Source organism: Chelonia mydas, chromosome 3 (genome assembly GCF_015237465.2).
Source record: "Chelonia mydas isolate rCheMyd1 chromosome 3, rCheMyd1.pri.v2, whole genome shotgun sequence".
Taxonomy (NCBI): domain Eukaryota; kingdom Metazoa; phylum Chordata; order Testudines; family Cheloniidae; genus Chelonia; species Chelonia mydas.
Genome location: NC_057851.1, coordinates 45,271,942 through 45,289,880, shown reverse-complemented (window position 1 = coordinate 45,289,880; position 17,939 = coordinate 45,271,942). Strand labels below are relative to the sequence as shown.

General features: G+C 42.1%; 1 long non-coding RNA gene across 4 annotated transcripts in view; it reads left to right on the top strand.

The window, feature by feature from the left end:
- Positions 1–17,939, top strand: part of LOC122464962 — a 60,619-nt gene that overhangs the window by 27,231 nt on the left and 15,449 nt on the right. For 3 of the 4 annotated variants that reach the window (XR_006289428.1, XR_006289429.1, XR_006289431.1), the window contains one exon: positions 12,490–12,591. The exons of the other annotated variant lie outside the window; for it this stretch is intronic. This is a non-coding gene — a long non-coding RNA (uncharacterized LOC122464962). The remainder of the gene's footprint in view (positions 1–12,489; positions 12,592–17,939) is intronic. 4 annotated transcript variants of the gene reach the window in all.

Below are 17,939 nucleotides of genomic sequence, written 5' to 3'. Positions count from 1 at the left end.
TTTGCCCTGACACACACAAACTGTCCCATTAAAATCAATGGCACTACAAGTGAGGACTGTGAGAGCCCTTCATAGCAAATTTGTCTTCTAGTCTTGCTAATGGGTTTATAAAATGGTGGAAGGATTGTAATACACTTCTGAGATGATAGTGGAAAATGAAACTGTGTGGGGTGTAGTTTTATTTTTCTTCTTTTTGGCCACTGTTTCTAGAAGTTTTCAACCTCTGACGTTGTCCCATCTATGTGCCGATTTTCAGTTCAGATATTGTAACCTAATTATACTTGAGCTTTGAGTTCAGCTTGGGATTTTTCCCAGTGGACAATAACTTTTAACACGTCTGACATTGTTTGGATTCCTGTTTCTAATTTTTTTAGACGCTCCAGCTTTCTCAGCATTCTTGTCAAGATGTTTTGCAGGATAAAAGGGAAATGATTAAAGTAATAAAACTGACAAATTTTATTCCAATTTTTAGTAAACTTTTAATGAACTCTGATTCATAGAAAGGTTTTTATAAGTTATTTGTGGAAAAGGGGACTAAATGCTTTAGCTTAATTATTTAACTTGCTCTTTGAGATGCCTCATCTGAGACTTTCTTGTTCACAATCAGATACATTGGGCAACACACAAGGAGTTAACACAATTTTATGTTGTGTGTTCTGGATATAAAGATTCTGACGTCAACATTCGTGCATTCCTATTTCTATAAAGAGGTACTTCACCTGTTTCTCTCATCTTCCTTTCTCATTTCCAAGAAACATATTTTATTCAAGCGAACCACTAATTCCTGCCTAACACGATTATTTTGCTTAGCTAAATTTTTGGACCCTCTTAATAAAATGGAAATAAATCCTGGCAGTAAACAAGGCAGATCTTGAATTAGTTGTATGGATCCATTTTTACACTCCTTTTAAAAGACTAAAGAAATATTTCAAACAAGTTTAAAGAGAGATTAGGACTTTTGATACAAATATAATTTTATGATGTGATTGGGAATAGAAAGTAAAATGCAACATACATGTCTTACTATCAAGCGTAAGTAGCTTTGTTTTTATTCTTCTTCTTGGTATTTTCTCTCTCTCCCTTATGATGGAGTATGACTTGTCTGCACTTATGCAGCTCAGTTGACTCTGGCTTTGGTTTGTTTATTTAGTTATGTGGTTCTAAGTCCAAAGTGGATGTAAAATATTATTCAGATGGTTAGTTAGTTTAGCTCAAATTATTTTAAAATGGATCATGGGCAATGTTTCATGTTTGGTGTAATATTTGGTAATTACAACCAAAATAGCACATCAATACTGTGCCTTATCCTCTGACATGCTGAGTATACTTAACTCCCAATGAGCCAAAGTGTTAAGAAAGTAATAGAAAACTCCCAAAGGCTAGTGTTAAGAAAGTAATAGGGTTTATGACTAATTCTCCATTCATGGGGAATTTGTGTGAATGTTTTCTTTTGTTCTAATGCAGCTGATTTCACAACAATCCATCTGCTTTAAATTTCAGAAAGTGAAAGGTAGAGGAAACTACAAAGATTCACCTGGCTTCAGTTTGAATCCATAACTCAACCTCAGTTTGTTCAAAAGTAGGGCAAATTTTCTGAGAACTTGAGCAAAGATCATCCAAGCCTTTCCATTTACCTGGGTGAGATTTTTAATTCAAAATGAAACTTGAAACTAGGTGGCTGCTTGCAGAATGGAAACTTTACACTAATGTAACTGATTCTTGGGAAGGTGTGAAAAGAGGAGAAATTGAAGTCTTTGCCACTTATTTGTTACCCGATGAAGTAGTAGTACTGATACTTATCGCTTGCTATGATAGATCACGAATGTAATACAATGAAGAGCCATATGGTAAATTTGCTTTTTTCCTCATTTTGCCTTCTAATGAAGCTTTCTGAGCCTCTCTCTAACATGGGGGGGAAAAAAAGAAATGGGCAGATAGTCAGACCTCAGATGACATTTTGAAGAGTATGTGTGTGTGTCTGATGCAGGGAGTGCACTTATGTTGGTGGGCCCCATGAAGACTTCAGAGGTAGCCACTTAGGCCTAGGTCCTCAAAGGTATTTAGGTGCTGAAATACCTCAGAGGATCTGGGTCCAAGTCACTTTCTGAAGATGTGGTATAGGGGGAAAAAATCCGAACAAGCCCAGATGGCCTATTTTAAAATAAACTTAACAGAGTTTAAGAGAGAGAGAAAAGACCAGAGTATAGGAACCAAAATGAGAGAGAGATGGTTATAATTGTGCAGACACTTGTTATGGGCAAAGTGCTTTCTACTTGGAGTGGTCCTATTGATTTTATTGCAACTACTCCTGGAGGTAAACGCTACTTCCTTGTGGGAGGGTGTTCTCAGGATCAGGCGCTTTGTATATACTCAAAATAATAACTGCAGATTTTCATTGTTTTATCATCTTATTAGTAGCGTTTAGCAAAATGAACTAGGCTTTTGCAGGCTCTTCCTTTTATTTGAAAACAAACTACAATATATCACATGTCTAGAGGGGCCTAAACAAATGCACATGTTCCACACACAAAACAAAACTACACATGATATTGCTGTCTGACCCAAATAATGCAAATTAAGTTGTAATATGATATTTTATCTTTAATATGTAGACTTTGTCATAGGCGCCAACTCTGTGGGTGCTCCGGGGCTGGAGCACCCATGGGGGGAAAAATTGGTGGGTGCTCTGCACCCACCGGCAGCTCCCTGCCCTTCCCCCCCCGCCCCAGCTCACCTGCACCTCTGCTCCGCCTCCGCCTCCTCCAGGAGCGTGCCACATGCCCGCTTTTTCCCTCTCTCTCCTAGCACTTGCTGCCGCGAAACAGCTGTTTCGTGTGGCAAGCGCTGGGAGTGAGGGGGAGGAGGAGGAACCCAGTGTGGTCTGGGGAGGAGGCAGGGCCGCAGTGGGGATTTGGGGAGGGGTCCAATGGGGCAGGGAGGGGGCGGAGTTGAGGCAAGGACTTTGGGGGAAGGGGCTGGAATGGAGGCAGGGCCGAGGGGAGGGGGGGCACGAGCACCCACTGGTGCCATGAGAAGTTGGCGCCTGTGGACTTTGGGTTCATTATTTCATTTTGTTTTTAAGCTGGAGTCCAACCTGCAATTGTTTTGTCTGACGTAATAAGAGCTCAGATTTTGAAAAATTGGAATCTCAAGCTGGGCTCCAAGAATCATATTTTGGCACTAGGCCGTGCTTATTTTTTTTTTTAATGGGATCTGCTGACTGGTGCTCAGCACTTCTAATAAACCAGACCCTTTTTTTGATGTGAAAATATGGATATAGGAACCTAACCTTGAATTCCAATTTTTGAAAATCTTGGCCCAAAATTTTGGAAAAGAAATTGGTGTCCAGCAGAGAGCAAAGCTATTTGACCAAACACAAGACCATGGTCCCAAAGGAGGTTTAGGGACGGGTACATATAGGCTCATATGTAATCCCTCCAATCAAATTAAGTCAATTTAAGACTTTCTCAAGGCATCTGTACATGAAACTGACCTTTTCCAAACTTGTCATATATTTTTCTGTCAAAGGCAGCTTTTTAAGAAGCAATAATCATTTCTATTGTGCCAACAAATGAGGACATTTCTTTTCACCTGGATGTGAAGACTAAATGAAATATTTATGTGGACAAGTGTTTGTCTCCACTATATCAGCTCCTTTTGCCACTTCCCTTTACATTGTTGACAAGTTAAAAAGTCAATCTTTGCTGAAAAGATACCACACAGTTACCACAGATATTTCATATTTTACGTATAGAAGAAAAATATTTTATTTTAGCTACAATTGTTTGCCAGTGCTGATGTATTAATGGCAACCACTGAATTTAGAGGGGACTGGACTATAGTTTGCATTGGGCTGCAGCCAGGAAATTGAAGGGAAAATTAAGGCTCAGGTCTCCTAAGATATTTAGGTGGCTAACTCCCATTGATATTTTTGGGCCAAAGTCACACTTCGTGAATGACTTATTTTGTGCACTCACATAATGTATCCCATTTAAGGGAACTACTATGACCTCTTCTGCAGGTGATGGGGAATTTAGAATGTTGTAAGTAGAGTGGAGGAGACAGGGAGGAAAGATGTAGCATTCCTGTGGACTGTACTGGATTTAATTAACTAGAAATCTTACTGCATTTTAGATGTTTTAGATTTCGTCTACTGCCATGATTGATACCGGCCTAGAAGGTCAGAGTGCAACAAACTGCAGTCAATGCTATTTAACTTTAATGTCTCTCACAGCCATTTGCAAGGGTCAGCTTTTCTTGTTCCCTTTATAGAAGAGTAGTCATCATTCTGTTGGTCTTACCACATGATAGCTGAAAGGAAAGCCATTGTTTACAGATAACTTTGTGGGAAAGGATCTGGAGTTTACCTTCAACACTCCTAGTATAAAAGCAATCAGAATGGTCATAATTTATAAACAAGAAATCATTATTTGGAACATTATAGGCCACAAAATGCACATTTGAAATTTCCTAAAAATGCACATTTGAAATTTTTTCCGCCAGTGTTACATATTTGACTTCATCATGGCTGAACATGTGATTTCTGAAATAAATACTATATCACACTGTGGCATTTTTTTGAATTAGGAAATGTTGTTGTTAATTATTTTACAGCAAATCATCGGGTTTTATGTGCCAATATTAGTACTGGTTACATCATTTTGCCATGATGCAGAGTGGTAAACAACATAATTCTATGATTAAAATGAAAGGAAACATGCTCTCTTTAGATGCTCATTTGGTACAAAATGAATCTGATCCTAATAAGCTTTGGTAAATGACAGTGATGTGAATGTTGAGCTATTCTAGGTAAATGCCATGTTGTGAACACCACCTGCCAATGTGTTTAATGCCTAAATAGCCTAGATACTTTCCACTTCTGATACCTAACGAGTCAGACATCCTCCACTTCTGATCTTAACTAGTGACAAGGATATTTCTAACAACAAGCTCGATTGTACTATCCAGTTATAGAAGAGGCTGAACCTTTTGGAAGATGGAATAGATCTATTCCATTAACAATTAAAACAGGAAGCAGATTCCAAAAGGACAGCTCTTCTCTTGAGTTTCCACATGTCAGTCTCTATCACAGCCTGAATTTTGAAACCTGACCAGTAATTTTTGGTGCCCAACTTCAGAAAATTTAGAGGAGAATCAAGGAGCAAGCCCAGGTGAGAGAGCAGGACCTGGGATTCTCTCCTAAGTAGAGAAGTCTGGCAGGAGGTCAGGAGAAAGATGAAGCAACAGGCACCACTGGTAAGCCTGTGTAAGGGGACTGTTGCCCGTGTAAGGGGACTGTTGCACTAACATTCAGTGCGGGTGTTTTGGTTGGCTAGCTCCCAGTACTAAAAGGGGAAGGGTCTATAGGAAACCAGGACCCTGAGACTGATAGTCCCCAGGAACAATGGGGAGAGGCCAATGCTCCTGGTCAGCCTGAATGACAGAGTGGGCAGGCTAATCAGACAGTCAGGAGGCCAGGGAGGTCCCGTCCTCTGTGTGAGCTGGATTTGCCTGGGTCTCCGAGCTAAGGAGAAAGCAGGGGCCCAAGCTGAGCTGGGGAGCAGGGCTGTGCCAGATCCAGAGGGACCAGAAAAGCAGCCCAGAGAGAGCAGACCCTGTCCTGGGAGCAGAGCTGCAGCCCCAAAGCCAGAGGCACAGCCCAGAGAGAGCAGACTTGCCCTGGGAGCAGAGCTACAGCAACCAGAGCCAGAGGGGCCAGAAAAGCAGCCCAGGAAGCAGGTCAGTGCTGGGAGCAGAGTCACAGAAGCAGCCTGCAGAGCAGACCTGTCCTGGGAGCAGAGCTGTAGCAACCAGAGGCAGAGGGGCCAAAGAAGCAGCCCAGGGAGCCGGAGGCAGAGCAGCAGCAGCAGCCGTGCAGAGACAGAGTGGTGGAGCTGGGGCTGGAGCAGTCCGGAGCTGGGTGTGGTGAGCAGCTGGGGAGAGCGAGGGGGACCCTGGGCAGTGGGCCCAGCACAGGGAGACGCCTCAGCCAAGAGGCTCTGCAGGTCAGGCTTGGATCGTAACCCCAACAGGGCGGGGGCGACACTGGGAAGAAGGGTCGTACCACTTAGAGCCTGAGAGCGGGTGGCCACCACCAGAGCAAGTGTCCAACTTATAGCATCCCTACAGCACAGCCAGGGCCTGAGAAGAAGGCCTGGGGCTTACAAGGAACAGACTGTGAACTGCCCTGACATTCCAGAGACACTGTTTGTGATGTTCCCTTTAACCTTTCCCATTTTTCCTTATTCTTTTTAAAATTAATTGTTGATTAAATAACTTGCATTTGCTTTAAATTGTATGTAATGGTCAGTGGGTCAGAGAAGTGCCCAGTGCAGAGAGAGTACCCCGGAGTGGGGACACCCAAGCCCCTGTCCTAGGTGACTGCAGCAGGGTTGGGGGTCGAGCCCCCCAGGAATCCTGGGCCCAGCTTTGTTGGGGTTACGAAGACTCTGCCAGACAGGAGGGTTGAAGGGGAGCCCTCAAGGGCAGGGAGGCCACTGGGTAAAGGAAGTGGGAGCGAGGACTCAGATCCTTTCGCTAGCCCACTTCACCGGGGTAGTGCAGAAGCCAGAAAAGTTCCCCACAATAGCGGGACTATTCCCCCGCTTACACCTGGATAAAAGGGCAGGAACTGGATTTCCAGGGGAGAGCCCTGGGAAGCATTGTAAGTGGGAATAGAGTAAGGGAAACTAGAGAGAGAGATGAATGGTCAAGCCCCAGGAGGGTGGAAGTGGGTTTAAGTTTATACTTTGATGATGGGATTTTGTTGAGGGTGGGTCCTGAGAGAAGGTCTAACCTAGAGAGGTTGAGAGGCTGAGTTGGGAGAAGTCTAGGGGGACAGTTGAAAAGAGTTGGACAGAGAAGTCCTTGGCACACAGCGGGGCTAAGGAGGGCTCCCTGCTTGCCCTGGCCCCACACCGCTCCCAGAAGCAGCTGGCACCATGTCCCTGGGGAAGAGTGGGGGGCAAGAGGGCTCCGCGCACTGCCCTCATCTGCAGGTATCTCTCCTGAAGCTGCCATTGGCTGCGAACAGCCATTGGCAGCTTCGGGGGAGGTACCCGCAGGTGAGGGCAGCGCACGGAGCCCTCTTGCCCCCCACCCTTCACCAGGGGCCGCAGGGACATGGTGCTGGCCGCTTCCGGGAGCGGCGCGGGGTCAGGGCAGGCAGGGAGCCTGCCTTAGCCCTATGGCGCCACAGGGTTGGTGATTCTGCAGACTGGATCCGGCCTGTGGGCCGTAGTTTGCCCACCCATGGTCTAGAATGTGGGAGACCCAGGTACCACTGTGGTCTTTTGTCTGACTTTGGGGAAGTCACATGGCCCTTCCTGTGTCTCAGTTCATCATCTGTAAAAGGGGGATAATATTTCCCTACTTGTCAGAGGAGTTATGAGACTAAAAAAATTGAAGAAGACGGAGGTGCTGAGATACTGACATTTAACATATAATATCTAACTCTTATATAGCAAAGAAAAGTGCATTACATATGATTGTTTTATTGTAAGTTGCTGTGAAGCAGGAGATGGAATTTTATTGAGTTAGATCAGAAGTAAGGTAATCTTACATTATGGACTGAACAGAATTAATTAGCCTTTTACAGTTTGTATGGCAACTTCCCCCTTCTGTGTGTGTGTTTAATATTTTTCTTACTACATGTTCCATTCTATGCATCCGATGAAGTGGGCTGTAGCCCATGAAAGCTTATGCTCTAATAAATTTGTTAGTCTCTAAGGTTCCACAAGTACTCCTGTTCTTTTTGAGAATGGTGAGAGATGACTGAATTCAAGTACTAGACATGCAATCAACTGCAATTACATCATCCATACAAATAAATTTAGTACACTTCCTCACTTAACTTTATGCGGAGACATTTTCTTTTGTGGTTATTTGATGACTGATCTGATTCTGGATGTGGGTGAAAACTTCTACATGCTGCAAACATATATTGTCTTTTTTGTTTATGGGCTAATTTGCTAATATGTTTGACTGTGGTAATGGGTGAGTTAGGTTATGTAAGTGAATATTCAGCACATCATACTTTTGTAAAGTCTGGATTTTTTTATCAGTGTCTTCAATTTGTATCTTAGTGTAGAGCATCACTGGAAGTGCAGGGTGTTTCCTTGAGGTTAAGGCATAACATAAAAAATATTAAATAATATACCTTTCATTACTCTGTTACAACTGAAACAGCTGTGACCTGCTTTTTTAATACTAGAAATTGGTTAGAGTTGCAATACCAAATACCTACTATTTATCCTCATAAGAGATTATTTTAAAAACATACTGAATATTGACAGTGTTGTGTCCCCCAACATAGTAACATCTAACCATGATTTTTATGGTGCAGCTGAATTCCGGTAACTACAGAGAGCAGCCCTTTTGGATAATATAGTAAAAAAGACATGACAGCACCAATTCCTTGTCTAGAAGGCACAGCTGACACAATGTAGGATATACTTCTCCACTGCCTTTCACCCTGAGCAGTCTCTCACACCTCTGCAGAGTGTCAAATACTACCCAATCAGAATTTTCTGCTCCGCCACACCACTGCATTATACATCCTCTTTGCACAAACATACATAACTATACACAAGAGGCAAGGCAGTGTTATATTGGATTAATTATTAACTCCTTACCTTCCTTCACCTAAACTCTGCATGATTTCTTCTCAAGAGGTACTATGGCACTAAAGTATAGAGATAGGAGCCAGAAGAAAGTTTGTGGTTTTGTTTTGTTAAGGGCAATAGAATCCTTAGAGGATATGCAATACATATTTTAACAACTTTTTTGAAACTGAAAATGGGGGGGGGGGGTTATTTTCCCTCTGTGGGAAATGACACAGAAAGCAAAATATGCAAACGTTACAGTGCATCTTTAGCACATTATAATAGAATCTATGAACAATAGGGCTAGCTCTGCCATCAAAAGAGTTAACTCCAACTGATTTCAGTGGGAGTTCTTGATTGCATAACTGAAGGTAAAATTGGGTCAAATATTTTTTTTTCCTATTAATTGCTTCACAGAGGGAAAGGCACAATAAAATTTATATTTACTCTTCAAATAAACTGAACTATGGTACAACAGGGAATTTATTGGAAAATATTTCTAAGTGTTCAGGGAAATCCTAACCCATCCATATGGTGAATATATGTGTACACTGGCTTAGAGATGTTGTTTCCACTATCCTGCCATATAAGTCTGTTGTATTAAAATATATTTTTCTGTTTAGTGCATTTATTTTTTACAAAGAAGTCCAAAGCTCTTAATGTATTGGCTCAACTAAATGATTAGCATCAGCTACTATAGTAGCAAAATAGGAGAACAGAATTCACCGGAGCTGGGTTCATAAGTGCAAAAGGGCAGGAACTGGACTTCCAGGGGAGAGCCCTGGGAAGCATTGTAAGTGGGAATAGAGTAAGGGAAACTAGAGAGAGAGATGAATGGTCAAGCCCCAGGAGGATGGAAGTGGGTTTAAGTTTATACTTTGATGTTGGGATTTTGTTGAGGGTCGGTCCTGAGAGAAGGTCTAACCTAGAGAGGTTGAGAGGCTGAGTTGGGAGAAGTCCAGGGGGACAGTTGCAAAGAGTTGGACAGAGTAGTCTTTGGTGCGCAGCGGGGCTAAGGAGGGCTCCCCGCTTGCCCTGGCCCCACATCGCTCCCAGAAGCCGCTGGCACCATGTCCCTGGGGAAGGGCGGGGGACAAGAGGGCCCCTTCAAGATTTAATATTAAGTTATTGGGGCAAAAGAATTGGAAGCAGAAGAGCTCAGTTTGCTGATACTGTGGAAAAGTGGCAGAAAAAACAAAAGCAAAGGAAGTCTCTTGAATTTGGAGGAAATTTTAACCAGTGGAAAGTATCCTTATTTAAGCTGCCAGTGTAAAGGCACTCTGTAAGCTTTCCCCATTAAAAATGAATATAATTATCAGTTTATATCTAATTTCTGACCTGCAGCAACCCTATTATTCTAGTCTTCAGCTGGTTAGTCATACAGATGTCATGTGATACAAACAGATGTGCATTGGGATCTGGAATGAAGTCACTGACGCCTTCCAATGTTACTGCTGGGGTGGTACCTCACCTCTACCTGCCCTTAGCAGGAAGCAGTCTTGTTTGTGCCTGCTGTGGCCCAGCTCCCTGAAACCGACAGCCTGTGGCAACACAAGCATTGCCTTCCAGTCCTTTGCAGACCTCGTTTTCTCTATGCACGTTACCGATAGGCATGCACCAACCCCCAAGTCCTTGGAGCTCTCCTGGCAAAGTCCAGCCCTTAATCACTGGATGCTTGCAGAAATTACCAGGTTTGCTATCCCAAAAGGGATAGTGTACACACTTGCCTGTTTGGTTCAGCTAAGGATCAACTCCTATAGCACAGCACAGAGATATATTTACAGTGAAAACAATCGTAAGTTTGTTATCAAAGGCTGAGATTTAAGCGAGAGTAAGAAGGATAACTATGGGAACAAACAGTACAACATGTTTCCTAGAGTATAAACTTACACTATTTTATACAAGGATTTTAGCTTGTTAATCTCACCTAATGCAATCTTCCAACATGCCTGGGATTCCTCTTTAATGAGTGCAGAAAGTGCTATCCTTTTTGCTTTCTCAGTGAAGGATCAAGAGGTGTCCTTTTGCCTTTTTTTTCTATCCCCACAAATTCATTGTTTTGTCTCCAGAGTCAGGATGACCCGGTTGTTTGTTTCCCAGTGTGCTGACTCCATGAAGCCTTCATGTATCCGGGTTGACTTCGTATACAAACATGGCTTCCATTGCTTTGGCTTGCAATGCTCAATTTATGTTTGAACTTAGGCAGGCAGGTGAATATACATCTTTTGGGAAAAATCTGTTTGTCAATAGTGCTTTGAGTCTGACTTTAAAACATATATTCCAGTGTGTGTGTGTATGTATAGACTTAACTCCTTACATAATTCCAATATGTATATTTCACAACGATATTAATGACCTGTGAGATCCTGGCTTTCATTTAAGAACTTACATGACATTTTATTTAAGAACTTATGTGACCTGATAAAGATTGTGAAAGCAGCATGCTAGGTGTAGTGAGTTTGGCAGGCCTGATAAGAGTTGGTGTTCTAGAAGAGTGAAACCTCTGCCAGTTGGCATTGAAGTGGTTCTTGTGGTTACACTTACCAAGCAAAAGATGATTGATGCTAAGATAAACTGAGGAATTACTTGGGGATAAAGTAAAGAGATCTCTGACACCATTGTGTGAGAAATAAGCCTAACTAATATGGCAGTGTACTACATACATTACTACATTAGCTTTCAGCACTAGGCTTCCATCTGTAGCTTTCTAGTAAGTGAAGGGATGACAGACAAGTAACTGGTTCTGTATTGTCAATGTCAGTAAGGCTTAGCTGTACTGTCACTGGTGGAGGAAGGACTAAGAAATACTTATAGAGATATCCGTTCCACATGTGTGGCTGGAGGCCTGGAGGCTTCCCCGTGCCATCACATGCCTTGCCACCTTCCCCTTGCGCACACTGCTGCACATCTTTCTCTGGCAGGTGGATATGCAGTGGAAAAGCGAAGATTTCCAGGGATTAATATTACCCCTATCAAATCATCAACATAGTTCTTAAGGAAACATGCATCAAGGGACTAGAGCTTTCAACATCAGCCATTAGGGAACTGATTAGATAAATTATGACTAAATATCAGTACAAATGAAAACTGAGCAACAAGGATTTAGTCAAAGTTCATCGCTGCCAAGTGAAGCTCATTGGACTAATTCACCTTCTGCTGAGATGTTACTTCTGTTTTAGTCCATTCCCATGTCCGGAGAATTGTTTTAGCCGGACTGTGATTGTCCTTTGAAAAAATCCTACAATACAGGTGATTATACAAGGCTGAGACTGCAAGTTAACCAACTAGAATTTTATATTCTATCTAGAGACTGATTCAGATTAAGAGCGGAATCTCCAAAGTTTGATGGGATATTAGAATCCCTCCTACTGAAATGGACTTAGGCTGAGAAGTTCAGATCTAAAACTAGATCTTCCCAAAGGTCAAGGCTGTATGGATCAGGTGTTCTGGTCTGGCCACATTTCCCATCATATAGTAATGATCAGAGTGGGCAGCATTTCCACCAGTAGGTGGAAATTAGTCTTAAGTTGTTGTCTTGTATTGATATTATGATGTTTGTCTTGGTTCGGCGGGCATGGGGAGGGGTTTGGAGAAAGTTTAAATCCTGCCTGTGTGTGTTCCAGTTGTTACTTGCACTGTTCCAGTAAATGCTTTGACTTTTTTAAAGCAACTATTACAGTATATTAATGGGTTGATCTGGTTTTAAGAATACGCAGCAATGTTTCCAAAGTTACCTTAGCACATACTGTTCTCTGCAAAGTTAGCCAGCTTCTCCAGACAAAATACAAGATTTTTATATAAAAAGCAACTCAGCTGGCCATTTTAAAGAATACATTGCCCCCTGGTGTACAAAATGCTGAACTTTTCTTGCTTTTACTATTCAAAGGGTACTGTCTCTGAGGAGAGTATCTTCCACCATTTGACCGTCTTACCAACATCTTCTGTAGTTTGCAGTGTTTGTCCAGTCATCGGGGTCCTGTAAAGACTTGTAAGTTTTAAATAATAAACTAAACAGTTCAGTCATACAGGGATGCTACTTGGCTAAAGAGTAACTTTTGTAGCTATCTCTCTTGGTTATTTATGATTTGAGAGGAAAGTGTAAGGAACCCTACCTGGTGTAAATGCCCTGATCCATGCTTCTAGGAAGACTGTAGATTGGCCGGGGCATGGTATGGTTGGAATTGAATTGAGGTTCGGTATAACCAAGTCCCTCCACATCTTAGACAGTGACACTTAAAAATATGAGGATAGCTCCCCAGAGTAAACTGGCCTAAGCCCATAAAGTCAGATATGGTGCAGGGAACCCTTGTGAATGTCAGCAATTGTGAAGTTACAAGATGTTGAATTAAAATGACTGTCCAGTGTAAGATATCAGTCATAAATTATGCTGTGTCAATAATAAATTGCTGTACTGTAAAGAGAAGTTGGGTAAATGAAATATGCAGATGCTGGAATGTTCTATTGACGGCCATCTAGAGCTTATCCTGCTAAGAATATGTACTAATTAGATACACTGGAAGAGCTGCAAAATACCTCTTATAAAATGGTTTTGAAATGGAAATGTGAACTATCTGCAAACCCCAGATTGGATCCACTTTCAGCAGAGAGGCCCAACCCAGAATACCAGTTCCAGACTCCAGTTCTGGATCATCTCTAACTTATAGGGTGTAAAATCCTATTTAACTGTCCTCATAAGGTGAAAAGAATATAACTATATTGCATTTTAAAAAATGATTCCTGTTTTGTTTTGTTTTTTTGCTGAATGCTGTGTATCTCTAACAGTGTTCCTCAAATAGGGCCACTGTGACCGCATGCGGCTGCCAGTGGCTTTTCTTGCAGCCAGAGCCTTGTGGGCAGTGATGGGGGGAGGTGGAGTGCAGTGGCCCCTCTCCCAAGGCCACCAGCAGGGATTGGGTCCTGGCCACTTTTGGAGCAGGCTGCTAGTGAGTTCCCCACCTTCCCTGGGGTGGTGGGCAGCAGGGTCCGGCCCTGGGCTCACCCCCATCTGTTCCCCACTGCCTCCCCCGGCCCTCCAGCCATTCTCCCCATTGCCTCTGGCCCCCACTGCCTCGCTACCCACCTCCCCATCCAGGGCTTTATTTGTCCCTGGGCTTGTATATTTGTTAATATTATTTTTCACAGCAGCAGACTTAGTAGCTAGCAAGTTTTGGGGAAAAAAGCAACCAAAAAAGCAAAATAAACCACAACAAAAAAGACAAGAATGTGCAAAGCACCTTATTTGTGTTTCTATTCTGTTGAGGTCCAATAAATAGAGACAAGTGTACATTATTTTTATTATTGAGTCTTCAAAAAATCCCAACATAAATAAATTGCAATGATTTGGACATGTATATGTGCATATTTATTTGTCTTTCCTAAATTTAATTAGGAATTTTAGTTAAAATTGTAACCATGGCCACCAGCAAGAGTTGGTGGCTGCACTCAGAGGCCACCAAAAAATTTGTTGTGAGAACCTCTGCTCTAGAAGCTGTTATAATGGCCTCCAGCCAATGTTGATTTGTCAGGGACTGGCTACTACTTTGTGTTTGTACGGTGCCTCGCAGAATTGGGTCCCATGCTTCCTTGCTCCGTAGGCACTAGCGTGATTATTATTAATCTCTTATTTTGTGGTCTTGAATACCTTCTGTGACCTTATTGACATGAACTGTGACTGTATAGATCATTGTTGCAACCAAGGTCCTATAGTTGCACCAAATCTTGTACAAAGGAGGTCAAGTAAGGTGTCTATGGAGAGGTTGTAATTTGCTAGTTATGATTATACTGTCTGTATGTGTGTATCATTTTTGTATTTGAAGTTATGAAGATTGGCTCTGTACTTGTATCTGTGTGTTTGATTCTAAGTAGCGTCAGTGAAGCATTTGGTCAGCTTCTTGAGAAAGGACTATTCAGAGTAAGTGCCCAATCAAGAAACACTTAGCTGACAATGGACTTTTGGGAGATGACAATCCACATCTGAGCTTTCCTGGGAACATTCAAACTAACATGTAAACAGTGGCATCAGCCTGCAAAAAGCTGAATCATTCATGGACATGTGGCTTGCCGAGGTGGCTTCAAACTCCATCTTTTTGCTGTGATTTTGCACAGAAGAACAAGGGGGTTTCCGCCCACAAGAGAGAAAACATAAAAGGCCCTGGAAGCCTCTCCATTTTGTCTTCAGCTGGCTCAAGAGATGGCCTCTCCACTCCCAAGAGATGCCTGAAAGAAACTGGAACAAAGGACTGTAATTACGGGGTGTGTGTGTGTGTGTGTGCGCGATTGCTGGACCGAGGCCATAAACTACAACGTTGGTCTGAAAAGGATTGGGCCCAGAGCTAGTCTGTGAAAGAAGCTTATTGAAACATCTGGGAGGATGAGATTTGCTGTATTCAGTTTCCTACTGTATTAGGCTTAGAGTTGCATGTTTTGTTTTATTTTGCTTGGTAACTTACTTTGTTCTCTCTGTTATTACTTGAAACCATTTAAATCCTACTTTTTATACTTAATAACATCACTTTTGCTTATTAATTAACCTAGAGTAAGTAAGTAATACCTGGGGGAGCAAACAGCTGCACATATCTCTCTACCAGTGTTCTAGAGGGTGGACAATTTGAGTTTACCCTGTATAAGCTTTATACAGAGTAAAACGGATTTATTTGGGGTTTGGATCCCAATGGGAGCTGGGAATCTGCGTGCTGGAGACAGGAGCACTTCTTAAGCTGTTTTCAGTTAAGTCTGCAGCTTTGGGGGTGTGGTTCAGACCCTGTGTCTGTGCTTGCAGCAGGCTGGCATGTCTGGCTCAACAAGACTGGGTTCTGGAGCTCCAAACTGGCAGAGAAAACTGGCTCAGGGATCGTCTCAGCACATCAGGTGACTGTCCCAAGGGGGTCTCTGTGACTGAACCCGTCACACTTTCTTTTTTTTCTTCTTTGGGAGTCTGAACAAACACATTAAGTTACTGAGTTAGGCTCTGGTCCTTCTAACAACAAACATGGATTTGTTTCATTTATCCATCAAGATCTGTTTGGCTTTACAAACATACTTCCATGTTCGTCTATGGTGACTTAATGGGTTACGAAAACGGTCACAAAAAGTAAGGTTATAGGAACAATTCTCATTCATAATGGCTGTATGCTTTAATGTGGCGTGGGCTGTATTCTAAAATATATTTGTGTGATTAAATACGAATTAAAAGTATTCAAAACAACTTTAAAAAATTACATCCTTAAACCCCAATTCTTTACCTTCCTATAGATCAGTATGACTTTCTTGGAGCCTTACGGCTCCATCTAGATTATTATTAATTATATTTATTTCTTTGGTACCCAGGGCCCCTAGTCAGAGACCAGGACCCCTTTGTGCTAGGTGCTGTACAAGCACAGTCGATTTCTCAAAGAGTTTACAATCTAGAGTTAAAGCAGTGGTCACGATCAGTTTAGATGTCGACAATGCTTGGGAAATACTTCTGTTTCTTGTCACTGCCACCATTGGTGCAACTTGTGACATGTTTTGAACAGGTCTCATCATCAAATGAGGTTTAGAAAGTTTAAATTGAGAAGCAAAATAGTGTTCAATAAGGAGAAATGACCTGGCATGTCTTGGAGAAACTTAGTTTAATTTTGATTACGTTATGAGTATTTGAAAATCAGACTCTGTTGATATATGATATTTTGGGAATGATTGTTTAACACCTCCAGGCAAAGATGGACTCTACTGCATGTCAGTGTATGCACATCAGTGCCTCTTCTAAAGTGCACATTAAATGAGGCATAATTTGATAGAACTCTGGCTCCTTAAGGCTGCATCAGCTTGGGCTATTACATACTCTGATGTGCACCTTTGTGTGGGATGCAGTAAGGAAAGCAGAAGAAACAAAAACCACCTAGTTAAGAAATTCAGTTTAAAAACCTACATTAAGAAACAGTTAAGGTGAGTGCCAAAGTTCAGATTGAGCACCCAACTTTAATTCCTTGGCTGTATGAATTACAACAGTTTTTAATTACATGATCTCAAATACTACACCAAGTCATAATTCCCCCCAGCCCTGACATCCATGTAAGGCACATGAGGAGTAAATCAAAAGGCGTTTTTTCCTCTCACTAAAATGCCTCCTTACTTAGGAGTGTGCCCATAGCTGAAAGCTATGATGTCTTCAGTTCTGTTTCCACCTCTCTGCTGACTAGTTTTAATCCTTATTCACTTTGCAACTCTTACATAATACAGTTTTGAAGCATGCTAGAAGAAGGCAGTAATATAACAACTTCTCGTTACAAATGGGGTAACTGAGGCACAGAGAAATTAAGTGACTGTGGTGTCACAAGTAACTTGTAGCAGAAATGGAAACAGAACCCAGATCCTTGTATATGTCATAGGTGAGGGTTTTTTTTTTTATAAGTAGCCTACACTGTTCTCAGAACAAATGTTTCAGAGCAGCGTGCTTCATTAGATGTGTAAATTGGGCTTATTTATGCTTCTCCACCTTTGACAAGTGCCTTGTGAACTAGAGATGGAAAAAGTTTTTTATTTTAGTGCCCATTTTTGATATTGGAAAGGCAAAATGATTAACCTAGCTGGCACTATAGTTCTGAAGGTCTGTATTCAGTCTTTGACCCCCATTAACCAGTGTTCAGCTCCTGATTCTGAAATTAGAAAAAAATTCTGGCTTTTAGGGGTTTTGGAATTAAGTTGCAGCACTCAATATTTTATTAATAAACTATCATCTGAAGTAGACTTACTGATTAATTCAGTTCTGCACTTTGAAAACAGAAGCACACAATTTTAGGAGCTAAAGGAAAAAGTGAACAGGATGAGAAGTAGTGGGCTTAATCTGCAGCAAGGGAGATTTAAGTAAGATGTTCGAAAAAACCTTCTCACTAGAACAGAAGTTGAGCTCTGTAATAGGCTTCCAAGAGAGGTTGTGGAATCCCCATCATTGGCCGTTTTTTAAAGAACAGGTTGGAGAAATCCCTGCAGGAATGGTCTGTGTTTACTTGGCTCTGCCTCAGAGCAGAGGGCTGGGCTGGACTTCTCAAGGTCTCTTCCCGCCCTACATTTTGATGCTTTTATACATTAGAAATGTATTGACAGCTTTCAAATTAGAAGTGTAAGCAGTGTCAGGATGAGCTCCACCCTGACATCTGGCGTTGAAGTGTGGCAAGTTGTGGAAAAGAACTTCAGGGGCCGATCTCATTTGCATAGGCACACCCACCCCACCTAGAATGAGGCCATAGCTGCCCAAATGGTCACTTTGGCTGCTGTGGGATCCCCAGTGTCTCTGTTATTGGGGCAGGAAGAATAAATTGTTATTACCCTGATTATGGGAACTGTGCTTGGAACTGT